Below are 19,645 nucleotides of genomic sequence, written 5' to 3'. Positions count from 1 at the left end.
GCCGTTGGATATAACGAATCCGTGTGATTGCTATAAATTAGAGGCATGCCTTGCCGAAATTAAACTATGAATGTCTTTCAATTTTTTGCGTCTTAACTCAGATAAAACCGAGATGCTGATCATTGGACCAGCGCGTCATCTGTACCTTTTTCAAAGACACCACTATGAGTATCGATAAATTGCCCAAAAGGATTCAACAAAAAATCTCGGTCTTATATTTGACACAACTATGTCGTTTCAAATCTTAAATCTTAATCCATGCGTTTGTTACGTCTCGCCTCGACTATTGTAACGTTTTGCTCTCGGGTCTCCCCATGTCTAGTATTAAAAGTTAGTTCAAAATGCAGCAGCTAGACTCTTGACTAGAACGAGAAAGTTTGATCATATTACCCCGATACTTGCCAATTTGAATTGGCTTCCGGTCCACTTGAGATGTGATTTTAAAGTTCTGCTACTTGCCTATAAAATATTGCATGGCTTAGCACCTTCCTATCTCGTTGACCTCGTGGTACCATATGTTCCGTCCCGAAACCTTCGCTCACAAAATGCTGGTCTTTTAGTGATCCCGCGAGCCAAAAAGAAGTCCACAGGTTCTAGAGCGTTCTCTATTCGGGCACCAATGCTTTGGAATGTACTACCCTCAGGTATTAGAGGCGCCACCTCAGTAGAAATGTTCAAAACACTATTAAAGACGCATTTATACTCTTGTGCATTTAGTTGAACTATTTGTTGGCCTGTTTACTGCCGCTTTTTCTCTTATCTTCTCTTTTCTGCCCCCTTTTCCCCGGCTGGGGGATTAGGTGACGGTGACCCACTAGGAAATTTAAGGCATTGACAAACTGGGCATGCACCTGTTCCAGTGATGTCGTCTTCCTGCAGCGCGACATTTATTTATATACTTTAGCATCTAATTTAATTATTTGTTGGCCTGTTTACTGCCGCTTCTCCTCTTTTCTGCCCCCTCTTCCCCTGCTTGGGAATTAGGTGATGGTGACCTGCTATGAAGATTACGGCACTGACCAACCGGGGAGGGACCTTCTCTGCCGAAGTCGTCTTCATGCAGCACCTCTTCTGATTTCCCTATATTTCAGCACTTCGTTGAACTACTTGTTGGCCTGTTTACTATTTCTGTTCTTTTTTTTCTGTTCCCAATTCCACGGCTTGGGAATTAGGTGATGGTGATTCACTTGGAAGTGGCTGTTCTGAATTTACCCCAAACTGACTATTTCAAGATCAAAGGCTCAACCTCGGATATGCTGCCATGGCGATTACGGTCCTGGATGAGGACCCACTCCACTAAAGTCATCTTCCTGCAGCACTTCATTTAATTGACTCTCACATTATCTCATCTAACATTGTATAGCATCATTGTATGTGTCAAATGTTGCCCACTTGGCATCCAAAGCAGCCTGGTCATCCTGGAAGGGGGTTTCCCCCCCATCTGTGGTCCCTTCTCAAGTTTTCTCACTTTTCCCCCAATGGGGTTTTGAGTTTTTCCTTGCCCTCCTGGGGGTTAAGATCAGTGGATGTTGATTGTGGTTATGTAAAGCCCTTTGAGACTGTCTGTGATTAAGGGCTATACACATAAAATTGACTTGACTCGACTTGGACCAGAATAGAAGTGGATGAGGGAAAAAGGGAGGGGCGGTGTTGACTGATATTGTGCAGATGGAAGTAGGCTGACCGGGTTGTGTTATTATGCTTATGGAAAGATAGAGTGCTGTCAAGGATGACACCCAGACTCTTGACCTGAGGGGATGGGAAAACAATGGAGGGGCCAACAGGAATGGGAAAACTGCCAACTTTGGATTGTATTGATTTTGTACTGAAAAGAATAACTTCTGTTTTGTCGCTGTTAAGCCTCATGAAATTATTAGAAAACCAGTCATTGATTTCAGATAGACAGGAGGTGACGGAGGTGGGAGGGAGTGATATGCTGGGTTTGCAGGAGAACTAGAGCTGGGTGTCATCCGCGAAGCAATGGAAAGCGATATTGAATTTTCGGAAAATGCTGCCAAGGGGAAGGAGGTATATGATAAATAATAGGGGGGCCAGGACCGAGCCTTGGGGCAAACCTGAGGTGACTGGGAGGGACTTTGATGAGAAATATTTAAGCTGGATGAACTGAGTGCGGTCTTTGAAGTATGAATGGAACCAGTTGAGGGCGGTGTGGGTGATGCCGATGGAAGAAAGTCTTTTGAGAAGGATGGTGTGTGAGATGGTGTCAAAGGCCGCAGTCAGGTTAAGAAGGATGACAATGGAGAATGAATCTGAGTCAGCTGCAATGAGGAGAGCAGAGGTGACCTTGAGTAGAGTTGATTCAGTGCTGTGAAGTGCACGGAAACCGGACTGAAAGGGTTATTGCAGGTGAGATGAGAGTGGAGTTGAGTGGCGACTACATTATCTAGGACTTTTGAAATGAATGGTAGGTAGGAAATAGGGCGGAGGTTCAGGAAATAGTACTGAGCGGCTTTTTCTTAATCTCATGAGAAAATGTACTTGGGCAAGCACAGTCGAAAAGAGTCGTGCGTTATCTCAGCCCAGCCTCACATTCTTCCCCCGGCACGGGTCTACGTCCAAGGGAAGGTCCTCTCCAGATTAATCATTGTCTGGATGGTTGATTCCCAGCTGGTCCCCAAGACTGGTATTCCACGGCTGGCCTTCTCCGGCGGGCAGTCTCTCCGTCTCTCCTGCTGGTATTCCCCTGTAATCTTGTCAGTGTGCATGTATGTGTGCTCCAAAATCAAATTATGTCTTTCAGAATGTGTTTTTGCAATGGCGTCCCCTTGAACCCTCCAATCAATCAATCAAATTTTATTTATAAGAGCACTTTTCATACATAAAATGCGGCTCAAAGTGCTGTACAATAAAAACATCCAAATTACAACGAAAAACTAAAACCCATTCCACCCACTCAACATAAACACAAGACACATCCACATACACGCCTGAACTCGCACACACACAGAACACTCGCATTCACACAACTTAATAAACCATCTTAGTAGAAAGACAGGGTAAGGCACAGAGAAACCATATGAGAAAATGTACCCAGGGTAGGTCATCCGCGCTGAGAGGGATGACGGCTCACGCCCACAGGGAGCTGCGCCAACACACAGACCCCTAGCCCAGACTGACCGGGGTAGACCCTACACATAGTGCAGAGGGCCCCGGTCCGCCGGGCCTAAGGAGCCTCCGGGATGAAGCCCCCTGTGAGAAGGCCAGCCACACCTCCCAGCGCGGAGGCCCCCCTTGAGGAAACACTGGAGCTAAAATATATAAAAGAAAATGATAATGCTAAACAAAAAAGAAGCTAAAAATTAAAGGACAATAATATAAAAAGACGAAGCTAAAATATATAAGAAAAATTATGATACTAAAAGACAGAGAAGAAGCTAAAAATTAAAAGACAATAATATAAAACGACGCAGCTAAAATATATAAGAAAAATGATGATACTAAAAGACAAAGAAGCTAAAAAAAATTAAAGACAATGATAATATATAAAATGACAATCCTGAATTAAAAGACTAAGATAAATTATTTAAAAGCCAAACAAAAAAGGTGAGTCTTGAGCAGGGGTGGGCAATTATTTTTTCCATGGGGCCACATAAGAAACATTAAATATTGTGGAGGGCCGGGCCAAAAGGCTGAACTCAATTCTGCATAATATTAATTGTATTTCTTTTTTAAAAAGCAGTAAATAGCACTGTTTTGACAAGCTGGCATTAAAGTTAAGCAATGAAACTAAATACCAAATAAACTGAAAAAATGAGGTTGCCTTACAAAAATGTATTCATTCAAATTTCTCAACACAATGGTAGACAAAATATTAACATTTTTTACTATTTGTGACTCATATTAGTAAACATATTCTGTCACATTCACTTCAAAACACATTTTGAGTTCCATATACTGTTGGATAGTTGTGTAAAGGTTCTGAGCATTTTAAAGACATCACAATATTGTCTTTTTGCACCAAACATTAAGCATGATACAACATATTGACTGTCACTGAACTGTGATTTTGAGAAAAAGTGTCCCAGTTCATTGTTATCTGGTGCCGTTTTTATATTTCTCTGCATGTTTCGTCTGGTAATGCCGACTCAAATTGTAGTCCTTCAACACGGCGATCTGCTCCCCGCAAACTAAACACACAGCTTTACCTCTAACTTCAGTAAATAAATACTTCGCTGTCCAATTTTTGTTGAAAATTCTACATTCGGCATCTACCTTTCTTTTTGTAGCCTGAGCGGACATTTTTGAGGACGAACGTTGTCTTGTTGTGATTCAATCGCGCGCATGTCTTGATAAACGCATTACGTCATTATGTGCGACGCACATTGTGCGGGAATAAAAAAAAAAAACAATTTCAGAATAAAAGCAGTGCAGCTTTCGCCCATGAATGAGGTGAAATTAAAAAGTATGTTTATTTTGAAATTTCCAATTAACCTTACACTCGCGGTCAGAGTCAACCAAAGGTATGTGGCCCGGGCCATACAATGCCCAGGTCTGTCAAACGGGCCAGTCAGTGCCACCCGGCGGGCCGGATGTGGCCCGCGGGCCGTGCAATGCCCAGGTCTGGTCTTGAGCCTCCTTTTAAAAATATCAACAGTCTCTGCGGACCTGATGTCCTCCGGCAGGCTATTCCATAGACGAGGACCAGAATGGCTGAATGCAGCCTCGCCATGTGTTCCAGTCCTCACCCGAGGAATAATTAACAGGCCGGTGCCAGAGGACCTCAGGGTCCGCGAGGATGGCCCAAGACCGTTAAGGCATTTAAAAACTAATTGAAGAACCTTAAAATCAATCCTGAAACACACGGGGAGCCAATGCAGCGATTTTAAAACTAAATCCAGTGCCCAATTTGGTATGTTTGCATCTCTATGTCCTATGTGGAGAATGTGCTTTGTCATATTTGTCCATGAAGTGCTGTCTGGCTTGTCATCAGTTTGTAATGTGCAGACTGAATATGTATGATGTGAATGTGAGTGTAGGTCATGAAAATACTATGTTCACACATTTATAAACTAAGTAATATAACTTTAGCATGTGAAAATAATATCATAAATCAGTAAAGACCATGACTACAATCAGTCATTCCTATGCGTAGTAGAATTAGAATTAGAATTAGAAATCCCTTTATTGTCATTGTACTCAAGTGTGCAACGAGATTAGAAGGCTCCCCTCTCCAGTGCAATACAACAATAAGACAGACAAATATATAAATTAGATTAATAAATAAGAGAGTGCAATGGAATTTAGTACAGAATAGGGTATATAAAAACACATCACGATGCTGTTCTGCAAGGTAAGGGTGTTCTCGTGTGTGTGTGAGAGTTCAGAATGGAGATGGCTCTCGGAAAGCAACTGTTTCTCAGTCTATTGGTCCTCGATTTGATGCATCTGTAGCGCCTGCCAGAGGGCAACAGGTCGAACAGGTGTGAGTTTGGGTGGGTATTGTCTTTGACGATGTTGAGAGCCCTTCTGAGGCACCGGGCGGTGTAGATGTCCGACAGTGAGGGGAGAGGGCAGCCAATAATCCTTTGCGCTGTTTTTACTGTCCTCTGGAGCCTCACTCTGTCGGCCTCAGTGCAGCCGCTGTACCAGGTGGAGACACAGTACGTCAACAGGCTCTCAATGGACGAGTGGTAGAAGGCTAGCAGCAGCTTCCTGTCCAGGTTGAATTTCCTGAGGACTCTCAGGAAGTGCAGACGCTGGTGGACCTTCTTTACCACTGCTGTGGTGTTGTGAGTCCAAGAAAGGTCGTCGGAGATCTGTACTCCCAGGAACTTGAACGTGTAGACCCTCTCCACACACACGCCTTCGATGCAGAGGGGGGGCGGCACCGTCTTGTTCCTCCTGAAGTCGACGACAATCTCCTTTGTTTTTGCAGTGTTAAGGTGCAGTCTGTTGTCCTTGCACCAAGCTGTCAGTCTCTTTACCTCCTCTCTGTAGGCTGTCTCGTCACCTTCCGAGATCAGACCGACCAATGTCGCGTCGTCAGCAAACTTGACGATGGTGTTGTTGCCATGGGCCGGGCTGCAGTCGTAGGTGTAGAGGGCGTATAGGAGAGGGCTCAGCACGCATCCTTGAGGGGAACCGGTGCTCAGCATGCAGGTGGAGGACGTGTAGGGGCCGAGCAACACAGTCTGGGGTCTGTTGGTCAGAAAGTCCTTAATCCAGATGCGTGTGAGGGCAGGGAGGCCGAGAATGTCAAGTTTGGCGACGTGGATGTCTGGGATGATTGTGTTGAATGCCAAGCTGTAGTCCACAAAGAGCATCCTTGCATAGCTCTGCTGTTGTTCCAGGTGGCCCAGCACAACATGCAGAGCAGTGTTGATGGCGTCCTCAGTGGATCTGTTAGCCCAGTATGCAAACTGGTAGGGGTCCAGAGTGGGAGGAAGGCAGTCCCTGATGTGCTGGAGAACCAGCCTCTCGAAGCACTTCATGATGACTGGTGTGAGAGCAACAGGACGGTAGTCATTCAGGTGGACGGCTGGTGACTTTTTGGGGACAGGAATAATGGTGGAAGTTTTCAAGCAGGAGGGGATGACTGCTTGAGCCAGGGAGCGGTTGAAGATCCTGCAGAATACATGTGACAGTTGGTGGGCACATGTTTTGAGGACCTTGCCTGGTATTCCGTCGGGTCCAGTAGCTTTCCTGGGGTTAACAGCCAGGAGCGCGCGCCTCACATCGTGTTCCTCTACGGTGAGTGTGGGGGAGTTGGAGCATGAAGTGCGGGGGTGTGACGGTTGGGGCGAGTCAAAGCGAGCAAAGAAGCAGTTAAGCTCCTCTGCCAGCGATGCACTCGGGTCTGCAGAGGTCGTGCTGCTGCCACGGAAGTTGGTGATGCTCCGTAGACCCTGCCACACCTCCCGTGGTCTGTTACTGGCAAGGTGGGCCTCCAGCCTCCCCTTGTAGGTTGCCTTGGCTAGCTTGATGCCTTTGCTCAGGTCAGCACGAGCCACCCTGTACTGGGCTTTGTCGCCTGACCTGAAGGCAGCGTCACGGGCCTTGAGGAGAGAGCGAACCCTGCTGGACATCCAGGGCTTCGCATTTGGGAAGGTCCGTATAGTCCTGTGTAGGGACACAGTTTCCATGCAGAACTTGATGTAGTCCACTACACAATGTGTGTAGACATCAAGGTCCTGATGATCAAAGAGGCCCCAGTTTGTGTCTTGAAAGCAGTCCTGTAATTCACTCATGGCGCCGTCACGCCAGGTTTTCACAGTCTTTGTGGTGGGCCTGAATCTGCGCCTGAGAGGGATGTATGCAGGTGCGAGCTGCAAGGACAGGTGGTCTGACTGGCCGAGGGGGGCGAGTGGGAGGGCCCTGTATGCGTGCTTGATGTTCGAGTACACATGGTCGAGAGTGTTGTCTCCCCTCGTTGGGCACTTGACATGCTGGTGAAACTCTGGGAGTACAGTCTTTAAATTGGCCTTATTAAAGTCTCCCGCTACTACGTGAACGCCATCAGGGTGGGCCCGCTGATGTTTATTGATGACGCACGCGAGTAGCGAGAGCGCCGTGCTAGTGCTAGCGTCGGGAGGGATGTAAACAGCTGTGACAATCACGACCGTTAGCTCCCTCGGGAGAAAATAAGGCCGGCATTTAACGGACATGAACTCGATGTCGGGGGAAGAGTGCTTCTCGACGATCGTGCTATCGCCGCACCAGTTCTCATGCACGTAAACACAGAGCCACCCCGCCCCGTCTCTTACCGGTGTCCCTTGTCCGATCCGCGCGATGTAGCGAGCGCCCGGCCAGCTGGATGCTAGCATCGGGGACGTCTGCGTGCAGCCAGGATTCCGTGACGACGATCACACTGCTGTCTCGCACATAGCGGTTTCCCAGGATTTGTAATCCCAGGTCGTCGATTTTGTGGACCACGGATCTGGCGTTGGTGAGGTACAGACTCGGCAGTGGTTGCCTATGGGGCTGCCGTCGCAGCCGTTGCAAGACACCGGACCTGCAGCCCCGCTTCTGCTTCCTCTCTCTGCGTCGCCTGCGCCGCCTCCCGGTCCCGATGACAAGCCACGGTGAGCCGGGCAGCCTCGCGAGTTCGTCCGGAATTTTGCGATCATAGCATATTCAGTAAATATAAACCTGCTAAATTAAATAATTGACATTCTGTCCCATAAATGTTTAAAATGCCGGTAATTGCCATACAATCCTTCAAGGGTCGACGAGCGATGTTCGGGAGGAGGAGCAGTGGTGGTGGTGCGTTTCCCTCGGGCATGTGTCGGTAAATCCAGCGGAGTTCAGCGGCAGTGGATTGAAGTTGTCCTGACACAGGTTGATGACATGACAGGAACAGGCAGAAGTGCGAGAAGCAGACTGGCCTGCGGGTCCACATGGCAGACAGGTGCTAACTTTGATAGGTAAGCTAAACTTTAGCCACAGTAGACGCGTCAGCGACTATGCAATCGGTGGGTGGCATTCATGAGAATCGGGATCGCTCAACATACAGATAATAATAAATAAAATCACTGTAACTGGAGGGATTGTAAACTGCTAAAGCAGGTACAACAAGCGGATCCAAAAAATTTCTGAGAGTTACCGGTGAGCAGTGGCAGCCAAACGTGCCAGCGTCCACTCAACCGGGAGTTGATTCAATATTCACAATATTTTATTATTTTGTCGTACAGTTGTTTAAAAATGGCTCGCTATCGCCCCCTAGAAAAAAAAACAACAAAAAAAAACAGCCCCATATCTCTGTTTCACCAAACTGAAAATTTGATGTGTACAAAGCCAAGACCTAATAAAAAGTCTCATGGAGCCGTATGCTAAATTGAACAGGAAGTCGGCCATTCTAAATTTATCAGAATCCGAAATCCTTTTATTGTCATTGTACAGTGTGCAACAAGATTAGGGAGCTCCCCTCTCCAGTGCAATACAACAATAATTTAATCAAATATATAAATTAGATAAATAAGAGAATAAATATTGTGATGGAAAATAGTATGAAATTGGAGAAATACAACACAATACGTCGCTGTTCAGCAAGGTAAGGGTGGTCGTGTGTGTGTGCATGTGTGTGAGAGTTCAGAATGGTGATGGCTCTCGGAAAGAAAATGTTTTTCAGTCTATTAGTCTTTGATTTGATGCACCTGTAGTGCCTGCCAACAAATTTACTTCAAACATTGACGAGGCTTTGAAAACAAAAGCTGCTCTAACTTTAACTACAAGCAAATTCCTCTTGAAGATTCCTCACGTTATTTCTCGGAAATATTTCACATTTCCAACGTGCCAGTACCCCAACGTTGTCCGGGTGGCGAGGGCCCTTTATAGCTGCTCGCAGCTCTAGTTTTTAATTAATTTTTTTAAATCAATGGTGATGACAGTGAAATATGTCTTGTCTGGTATCATGATAGCTGGAGGATATTTTGTCATGATATTTTAGTCAGGCCTGATAACAGTGATGTATGCTGATTTAAGGCTACTTTTATTTTGAAATGCCGTATCACATTTTGGTGGGACCGCATTTGATGGACAACTGGGGTTGTCTAGTGTTCCCCAAAATGGGTCTGATATCACGATAGCTCGAGGGTATTTTGAAATGATTATTTTAAAATCAGTGTTGATGACAATGAAATGTGCATATTTCAGGTGGGTTTTTTTTTATTGTGAAATTACACATCAGATTTTGATGGGACCATTTTTGATGAACAGCTGGGGTCGTCTAGTGTCCAACAAAACTAGTCTGGTATTACGACAGCTCCAGCTCTTTTATTTTAAAATGCCTCCTTACATTTTGATGGGACTACTTTTGGTGGAAAGCTGTGTTGTCTTGTGTCCTCCAAACCTGGTTTGGTATTACCATAGCTAGAGGATATTTTTTAATGAAATTTTAAAGTCAGGCATGATAGTGAAATGTGCAGATTTCAGGCAACTTTTAGTTTGAAATTACAAATTAGATTTCGATGGGACCACTTTTTATGGACAGCTGGGGTAGTCTCGTGTCCCACAAAACTGGTCTGGTATCACGATAGCTCGAGCTATTTTTTTTTTAACTCAGTGGTGATGACCGTGAAATAAGCGAATTTCAGGCTACTTTTATTTTGAAGTGCCACATCACATTTTGATGTGACCACTTTTGGTGGACAGCTGGTGTGGTCTAGTATCCCCAATCCTGGTTTGGTATCACGATAGTTTGAGGATATTTTTTAAAGATTTTTCTTTTAAATCAGTGTTGATCACAGTGCATATTTCAGGTGATTTTTTTATTTTTAAATGCCACATCAAATTTTGAAGTGACCACTTTTTGTGGACAACTGGGGTGGTCTGGTGTCCCGCAGAACTTGTCTGGTATCACGATAGCTTGAGGATTTTGTAATGATTTTAATTTTTTTAATCATTGGTGACGACAGACAAATAAGCAAATTTTCACGCTTTTATTTTTAAATATCCCATCAGATTTTGATGGGATCACATTTGTTTTTACGGTTCCGTCACCACGCGAGTGGCTACCTGCTAAAGCAGCACGGCTCACTATTTGAGCCTTTTTCGCGTGTTTTTTCCTTTACCCAGTTTTATTTATTTTACCTCATCGCAGCAATGGACATCCAAATTGCGGTGGTTTTATTGCTGCTGGGGGCTGTTTTTTGCGTGATCGTGTCCGGAGATGTCACTGGGAGCTACGGATCAATCGTTTACACAAGAGATCAGCTGTTAGCACTTCGTGCTAACCCCGTGCCGACTCCCGGAGCGAGACCCGATATCCCCCACGAGTTGAGGAGGAAGAGACGGGGGATGTCGCGCGGGGGCGAAACGCCAGGCAAAGAGGAGGCGTGACCACCCCGTCCTCCTGTCCGTTTTTATGGGAAATGTTAGATACCTTCCCAAGAAAATGGACGCGGCACGAGAGGAACTTCCAATGAGCTAGCTTGCTGATGTTCACGGATTCATGGCTAACAGACCTAACGCCGGACACCGTCGTGGAATTTGACGGCTTCCAAATACTACTTGCGGACAGGACACTGGAAAGAGGAAAGAGGAGGGCTGGCTGTTTTGTTAATGATAGATAGTGTAACCCTAGGCACATCACAGCTAAGGAGCAACTTTCCAGTCGGGACAATGAGCTGCTAGCTGTTAGCATGCGTCCATACTTGACAAGCATCGCGAGTTAACAAGGACGTGCACGTAACAGGTGCGTGAGTAAACTGCTTAAAACTTTGATCGTCATTCAGCTGACCTACAAATTGAGACGCTACAGTCAGTTTGACGTTTTTGTTTGCTTGATTGTGGATTGACATGGAGGAACAAGACAGTGGAAAGCGGACATTAAAAATGACGGAGAAAAGCTGTAGAAGATCACAAGCCTAAACGGATGCAGGCACGCAGGTGCAAATTTGCTCAATTGACCTCCATGCAACGTCAAATTGAACAATTGATGGAGGATGATGCAAATGTTGACGCTGTAAAAAACTGAGCTTCGTGTTTGCTTTAGCGGCATGGAGCAAGAATTTGTGGACCTCAATTCCGGTGTGCAAAATTTAAAGACTGAAGAGGATTTTGCCGATGACCAAAATAACTGGTTTGATCCAAAAAATGTAATTAATGGAAATGTGAGCAATGGAAGAAGGACGTTTTGAAACGTGCAGAGGAAGGATGCAATAAACAAATATCACCTGATAGTAGATCTGCATCAACTAACTACACCCATAGAAGTAGAAGTAAAGAATCTAACAGACAGAAGCTCACTTCTGTCAACGTCTTCAATTAAATTAAAGGCTCAAATGGAACGAGCATGTTTAAAGGCAAAGGCTGCTGATTTACAACAAAGGTTGGCACTTGAGCAAGAAGAAGCTGCAATTAAGGCAAAGAAGCAAATGCATGCAATGCAAACGGCACTCCCTGAGTCTGATGCTAAATTGGATGTCTTGAGAAGATATGAAAATACCCAGGAGGATGGTATCCACATTCCTGATGAGTGTGTTACAATTTAAACAAGGAAAAACATTCAATTACCATCACAGCCTATCAGAGCAACAAGCAGTGTTGACCTGAAATGCTCCCACTTCGACTATTCCAATGGCTAGATTTCCACATCAGACAGAAAGTAGAGAACAACAGGGACATGTGCTTGATGGCCTTTGCCAAGCAATCTCACAGCAAGCCAGTGTCGCAGAATACTTAGCAAAGAGTCAAAAAGCATCGCTACTTCCCGAACTTTCCATTCCTACGTTTAAAGGCGACCCTCTGCATTATAAAACCTGTATAGGTGCCATTGAACATGGGATTGAAGGCCGTACAAGTGATAACCGTGATCATCTTCAATTTTAGCTGCAGTATACTAGTGAACAACCACATGAGTTGGTGAAGAGCTGCATCCATATGGAACCTCTGACAGGATATACCAAAGCAAAACAAATCTTGAAGGAGTTTTATGGTGATGACTTCATGATAGCAGAAGCATATTTAAAGGAAGCCATGGATTGGCCAACAATCAAGTCTGAAGATGGTGTTGCACTTCAGTCTTTCACATTATTCCTTATGGGCTGTTTGAACATAATGGCAGATGTTAATTACATGGAGGACTTGGACAACATGGCTAATATAAAGGCATTGGCAAACAAACTTCCATACAGACTTATAGAATCTTGGAGAAAATTTGCCTGCAATCTCCAAGAAAGAACAAATAGAAGAGTGAAGTTTAAGGATTTTGTTGACTTTGTTGACAAGCACGAAAGATTCTATAAAACAGAAAACAAAATCACAACACACAGAAACACCAAAATCAAAGAAAGTCTTCACAACAGTCATTGTGCCCGCCAAGATGGAAAACAACAAAACCACCACGCCAAAGGCAGAACCTGTTTCAGTGGATGCTATTGCCAAACCATGTGCTAATTGTAATGGAGAGCAACAGTCTCACAATTTGTAAGGAATTTAGGAGAAAGCATCACAAGGATAAGATTGACTTCTTGAGGAGCAAGGGTCTGTGTTTTGCATGTTTGATGCACGGTCGCATTAGCAGTTGCTGGAAACAAAAGCTTCAATGTCAAGAATGCTCTAGACTGCATCCTACAGCACTACACATTGTCCATAAACTTCTGCAAAGAAACAGCCTAAGACGATTGTGAATAGCAGTACCTATTAAGCGCCCTCGTACAAACAACAGAAACCTGGGGTGTCACTGGGGCCTGTAAATAGGACTGCATCCTTTCAATAATTCCGGGATGGGTCAAGGCACAAAAAGGAACCAAGACAGTGACGACTTACTGTCCGGTTTAAAAATGCCCTGACGCCTTTTTTTAGACTGAAATAACTTACTAAAGTTTTCGTTTTGTGCCATTCAGAATGGGAGAGGGAGCCAGGAGGCGAAACAGCCGTCTTGCCAGTTCAATCCCGCACACCCTCTGACTCTCACCCTCCGTTCTGCCTTTTTATTGAAACTAACTCATCAATAACTAATCACCAGAAGACAGAAAAGCATCAACAACTAATCACCAAGAGACAGAAAACATCAATAACTCACGGTATAAAGGTCAGTTTAACTAAAGCATCAATAACTAATCACCAGGGACTCCAGCAGGCAGAAAATCATAACCCAAGGTCAGTTTAACTAAACACATCTTCAGGATACGGTGTCTGTGTGTGTGTGTGTTAAAATAACAAGTAAGTGTCTCTGTGTGTGTTAAACATTAATGAGTGTATAAAAACATGATTATGAATACACAAACTGATTACCTATCCTCAGCCCATCTTACATTTCCCCCCTGTTGTGGATTTAAAAATCATGTCCTTACGGCTTTAAGACAGATCATCATAATGAAATCATACAACAGTGTGATCATCAGTGGAGGAGCGAAAACCTCACATTAGGGAAAAATTCCCCTCCTCCCTTCCGGCGTAGAATGAGATCCTCATAATTTGATGACCATCAGGGAATAAAACTTGTCCCTGGGGTGACTTGGTGGAGGCCCTTGCCTCGTTGTAGGAGAGGACAGCCGTCCTTACCTCCCGGATCTTCGTGTATGGTGTGTGTGTGTGTGCACGTGTGTGGACAGGGGCAAGAAGTCCATGTGTTTTTACGTTTTAGTGTCCAGTTTGAGTTCGTCATTCTCAACATTAATCAGGTTGTAACGGTACATTTGGGCAACAAACCTACGATTAACCATCATCTTTGTCATAAAAATAATGCAACATGAACAGACTAAACATAACAAAATGAAAACTATAATTATCCCTATATATTGTTTTTTTAAATTCTTCATAGTGGTCATAACATCAATAATTGTTTCATTTTTATTAAAAATTTAAATGCAGTAATGTACTCCAATCAAGGCTGATATTCCTTTGTTATGTACGTCATTAATTTCCAAACAATATCTAATCTTTTTGTTCTGTGGCTTCAACATATTTATCATCTCATCAATATTAGCACCACAGAGTACTGAGTTTCGAGATCCTCACAATAGTCGTTCTCAAAATGATATATTTTTTTATCAATTTAGCTTTGTTAAGGTAAGATATTTTATTGACAATCTAACATTAATATGCAAAGAACATGTACATTAGTACGAAATGTAAAAAAAAATTGTGGTGGGGGGGGTGCGAATTGTTTTCTTCTTGGTAGGGGGGGCATGACAGGAAATAATTGAGAACCACTGGTCTAGTCACACACCAGCTCGGGTTCATTCCCTACCAGAGAAATGACATTCCATGTCCCCAGAGCTAGGCGCTTTATGTTGCCGGGGATTGGACTGCCTTTGACTGCCTCCTAGCTCAAAGGAAACCCAAATTCTTTGGTCCCGCCCACTGGTAGTGAGCCGAAGCCCTTGTATTAAATAATAAATAAATACATAAAATAAAAAAATTAATAAATTTAAAAAACGGACCGATCCACTGCTTGGGTTAGTTTGACCCACCTTGAGATCCGTTCCCACTCAGTGACAGTGTCTACAAGCCACTGCCACCAGGCCAGTGAACCGACGTCCAGGCAGTGACAAAAAACGTGATCAAATTACATTGCTCATCATAAGGTGTTTGTGAGACGCTCTTTGTATGTTTCCTCAATTAAGACCTGTTTTCCATTGGTGTATTTGAAAAAAGTGGTGAACCTGTTAAATTCACTACAAAACGTTAAGAAGATGAAAGTAATGTTTGAAGGAATATTATTTTTCTATCGACATGCCGGCGGGCGGGCACAGATAGAGAGTGATAAAGCAGCACCACCCGCGCGGGGCGTGCTGACGAAAAGGCAAGCGCTCCTCCTCTCATCGCGTCCTTATTAAGACAGAAAAAAGACGCTGTTGAATTTGACCTATTCGCAGTTCGAGCAGGTGCTTAACGCTGGAGAATATCACCACTTCGAAGTTCGAACTGCTGTTGAAACGGAGAGGTAAGTGTTTTTCGTTTGTTTTTATTCAAAACATGCCTCGAGTGCATTTGTTCATGGTTAGAGATAGTTGTGTGGAAAACACTATACAAAGTAGCACCATGGATGTGGGCCTACAACACTGGCCTAGCAAACATGTGCTCCTACATCGACATAATTGACGAGCTCCAGTTAAGCATTGAATAATTATAAAACGTCATGGTGCTTTTACTCATTTAAAGAACTAAACCGACGCGTATTTTCATCCGGTGGTCAGGTTTGCATTGAATGTGAGCACGAGGGACGCTAGCTTGTTGCGTTAGCTTTGCGGAGCTAACAGCTTGCACTTTTGTTATAGAACAACAGAATGCAAGTACCATGATAATTTCTGTCATTAATTTTTGTGTAAGACACGATGTTCACTGGTTAATTACATGATTCTTAAAGCAAAGGTTACTGTGAATGCAATTTTGGTAAGATTTTTGTAGTCACACTGCATAAATCTGTCTGTCTGTTGTTTAAACTTCAATATAAACTATTATGGTTGAAATCATTAATTGGGATGGAGGGATTGATATTTTTTTAATTTATAATTTATTTTTCTTACACTGATATTGTTAAAACTCCATTTAGCCTATAGTATTAATAATTCTCAACACAAAACTGTCTTTTTTCTTTATAGAATAAACAATGCCTTCCCTGAGATGCAGGAAGTCCCCAAAGCAGGATACTATTGAACATGCAGTCAAGGGTCTGGACAAGACTGCAGAGTTAGAAGCGAAGTATATAAACTCATTTAAAGGTATGATGTTAACGCTTTTGCTAAGATATATTATTGTTTTCTGATAACCAAGCTGACATCGTTTTTTAAGTGGTTATTTTACATTAAGAGTGTCTTGACCTTTTCTTTTGTCAGTTTCAAGTTATTTCAGTGAGCGTGAAACCTGATGGTAGGAGTTCTACCTAAATTAAGGCTGTACTTGATGACGCCCTCCGGCATTTTTATACCACAATAGACCAGTGAACAAGTCCGATATTGATAGTCTAGTGTAAAGCACGTTATACGTCACAGAGATCACGTGACGCGATCCAATATGACTGTGTATACAGTGTATGTCATTGTTATGAAACTAAATAATCTTAAAGTTTTTTTTTTACGTAACCAGGTGCCATTGACATTTGTACTTTCAGTCCTAATACATACTGGCTAATGCAATGCTGGAAAATGAATTTTGGCTGGTCTGTTCCTTTAAAATCATAAAGAAGGGCTCTGCTCTATCCCTCACAAGAAGCAATGTTTCAAACCACCCTACATTAGTATAGTGGCCCAAATGAATATGATGACTCCTTATTTGTGTGCTTAAAAATATGACGAAGCTATCTTGATTTCCCTGTTAACTAGGTCGAGGAGTATTTACCAAGGCCCCTTTCAGGAAAGACGACTTTATTCTTTATTATGGAGTACAGAGGAAAATTGATAGATTCTGATAAATCTCAACGCAGGAAGATGGATGGAAGAGGCACTGTCTTTTTGTTTGACTTCCGCCGGCAAGAAAAAACTTGGAGGTGAGGCAAAGATTGAGATGTTATCTTATTTTTGTTTTTATTTAAAAAAATAAACACATACTCATCCCATAAGTGTTAGGGGAAAAATCATTCTCTAAGCAAAAATGTATACCGTATTTTCGCACCCAAAAGACGCGCCGTGTCAAAGGGCGCAACACCTGTTGAGGCCGCTATTTCTGTCTTTGTAACATATACTGGACGCACCGCCTGACAAGACGATAGCACAGCTGCTGTTAGCATAGCATGAACTTGGCAGAGCTGCCCACACTGACACAGCCGATAGCAGCCTACTATGCCCCAATAACATGAGCAATCACCCCATTGTTGCAGCAGACGCCAAGTCTCTATTGACAATAGCTGACAATGGCTCAGGCCAATATTAGGTGCATTGGCAATAGCCTACAAAGCAACGTCAGGGGAGGGACTTGGCTGCTCACCACACTCCTTAGAGTCACGGTTTCAAAAAAAAATAAAAAACTCATCATACAAGCAAACAATGAAACATAGAAATAAGATTAACACAAACATGTATCTCTCATGCCATCAATATACCCAAAAAAAATGAAAATAATACAAAAACCACTCAGCCTTAGCTAATTCAAGCAATGCATTCTGGGAGCAGAGACCCACAATCCCATAGCTGTTTAGAGAGATTTGCATGGCTGTTTAAAGAGATGTGCTGTTATGCTTTGGACTTTTTGTCTGTTGTCTAAACCTGGGACGTTTCTTGCTTGCAATAACATAAATGATAAGACAGACTAAAACATTGTGGACAGCTGCCCTTTGTCCAGCTTTTTCCAACACCATCACCCAAACATTATAGTCAGATGGTGTATTTGTCACGGTCGATTGTAAGCATGGACAACTCACTCTTTGCCCAGCAGGGTGTGCTAACATGCACTTCCAACAGCTCGTTGATGACAAGGGCTGATGGACGTGAGTGGTACTTTGTCCATTTAATGGACGCATCGACTGACAAGCTTTGTTTGCTTATGACTGCGAAAATACGGTAATTACTTTTATTCATGCGTTGAATCTGTACAAATGAAAATATAGACCATGAAGTCTCAAAGACAAGCTGTTAATAGGGTCTGATTCCAATAGAAATTTCTTGTATGATTTGATTTAGAAGATTTAAAAATTGTGGATTTCCTTTTTTTATGTTTTGTGTACACAAGATTGTCTCAAAGATTAATTTCTGACATTGATTGAATAATTGTTTTTTTTTTTTTTTAAATCTATTTTAAGTGTTGATGCCGCTCAAGAAGATGGCAGTCTGGGAAGACTGGTTAATGATGACCACATGCACCCCAACTGTAAAATGAAGAAGAAGACAACAGAGGACAGACCACACCTCTGTCTGTTTGCGCTCCGAGACATTGATGTTGGCGAAGAAATAACTTAAGACTATGGACCAGCTGGCCTTGGAGAACACAGGTTTGTAAGATGCATCTTTAAGTACAATAACAGAGCCCACTTGTGGTGTTCTGGTGATGTAGTTTCCAATTAGTTTGGCAATCTAATAAATGTATGTTGAGGTTTCTATGGAAGTTGAACATGCTGACTGACTGGGGGAGTTCTCCATTGTCCACTATCTGTAATTCAAATTTGTGGGTCTGAGTCAAAGTTTGGCTCTTCAGGAACAACGAACTGGTCAGGGAGTGACAGTATTACAAAGTTCTGCGTTACTCTTTTCTGGGCGGTGGCCCTGTTAGGCCATCATATGCCATATTGCAAATATCCCCATTGTGGGACTAATTAAGGACATCTTTATGTTGTGGTTTCCCTACCAGAACCAGCACCAACCCTGTATATTCATGATATAAAACACTGTTTCAATTTGATATTTAGCCTTTCTATACTGTAAAAATAGAAGACCCCAGGCTTTCCTGCGCCCCCTTGCCCAATTGGTGGTGTTCAGGAGACAACCTGGGACTGAAATATCAGTCACAACCAGTGTTGTTTTCGTCACTGATGACTATGACGAAAATACTTCGTTAACGCCCCTTTTTTAATGACGATGACAAGCTAAACGAGGTTCTTTTATGACGAAAACATGACGTGATGTACATGAATTTTTTTCGTTGACGAGACAAAATTGTTAGCATGTGGTTCATAAATTATTTTATGTTGCTTTTAGTGAAATAAAGCCACAACAGTTGCCCAACAAAATGTTTTGCTTCTCTGCTTATTTTGGAGCAGTGAGCATTGATTCCACTGTTGCCACTTTTTTCTGTTTGTAATGAAGAATCCTTTGTAGTCCATCCAAAAGTCTTTGTTATTGGGTGGAAACCTTGAATGCCTTGTTTTAACTCAAATGGACTTAAACCCATCCATCCATCCATCCGTTATCTGTACCGCTTCTCCTCACTAGGGTCGCGGGGGGTGTTGGAGCCGATCCCAGCTGTCTTCGGCAGTAGGCGAGGTACACCCTTGAATTGGTGTCCAGCCAATCGCAGGGCATACATAGACGAACAACCATCCACGCTCACACTCATGCCTAGGGGCAATTAGAGTGTCCAAGCAACTTGCCATGCATGTTTTAAGAATATGGGAGGAAACCGAATTACCCAGAGGAAACCCACGCAGGAAGGCCGGAGCCAGAATCGTACCTACGACCTCAATATTGTGAGGCCATCCTGCTAACCAGTTGGGCCACCGTGCCGCTTGGACTAAAACCTTTGTGAATAAATTGACGAAAACTAGGGTAAAACTTTTTTTGCGTTTCCGTCGATTAAAACTGGACTAAAACCC

Source organism: Idiotropiscis lumnitzeri, unplaced genomic scaffold (genome assembly GCF_059441095.1).
Source record: "Idiotropiscis lumnitzeri isolate Australia: NSW breed Sydney's pygmy pipehorse unplaced genomic scaffold, RoL_Ilum_1.0 HiC_scaffold_157, whole genome shotgun sequence".
In the NCBI taxonomy this organism is placed as follows: Eukaryota; Metazoa; Chordata; class Actinopteri; order Syngnathiformes; family Syngnathidae; genus Idiotropiscis; species Idiotropiscis lumnitzeri.
The sequence above is the reverse complement of the archived record's forward strand: the minus strand, read 5'-3'. Positions refer to the sequence as shown.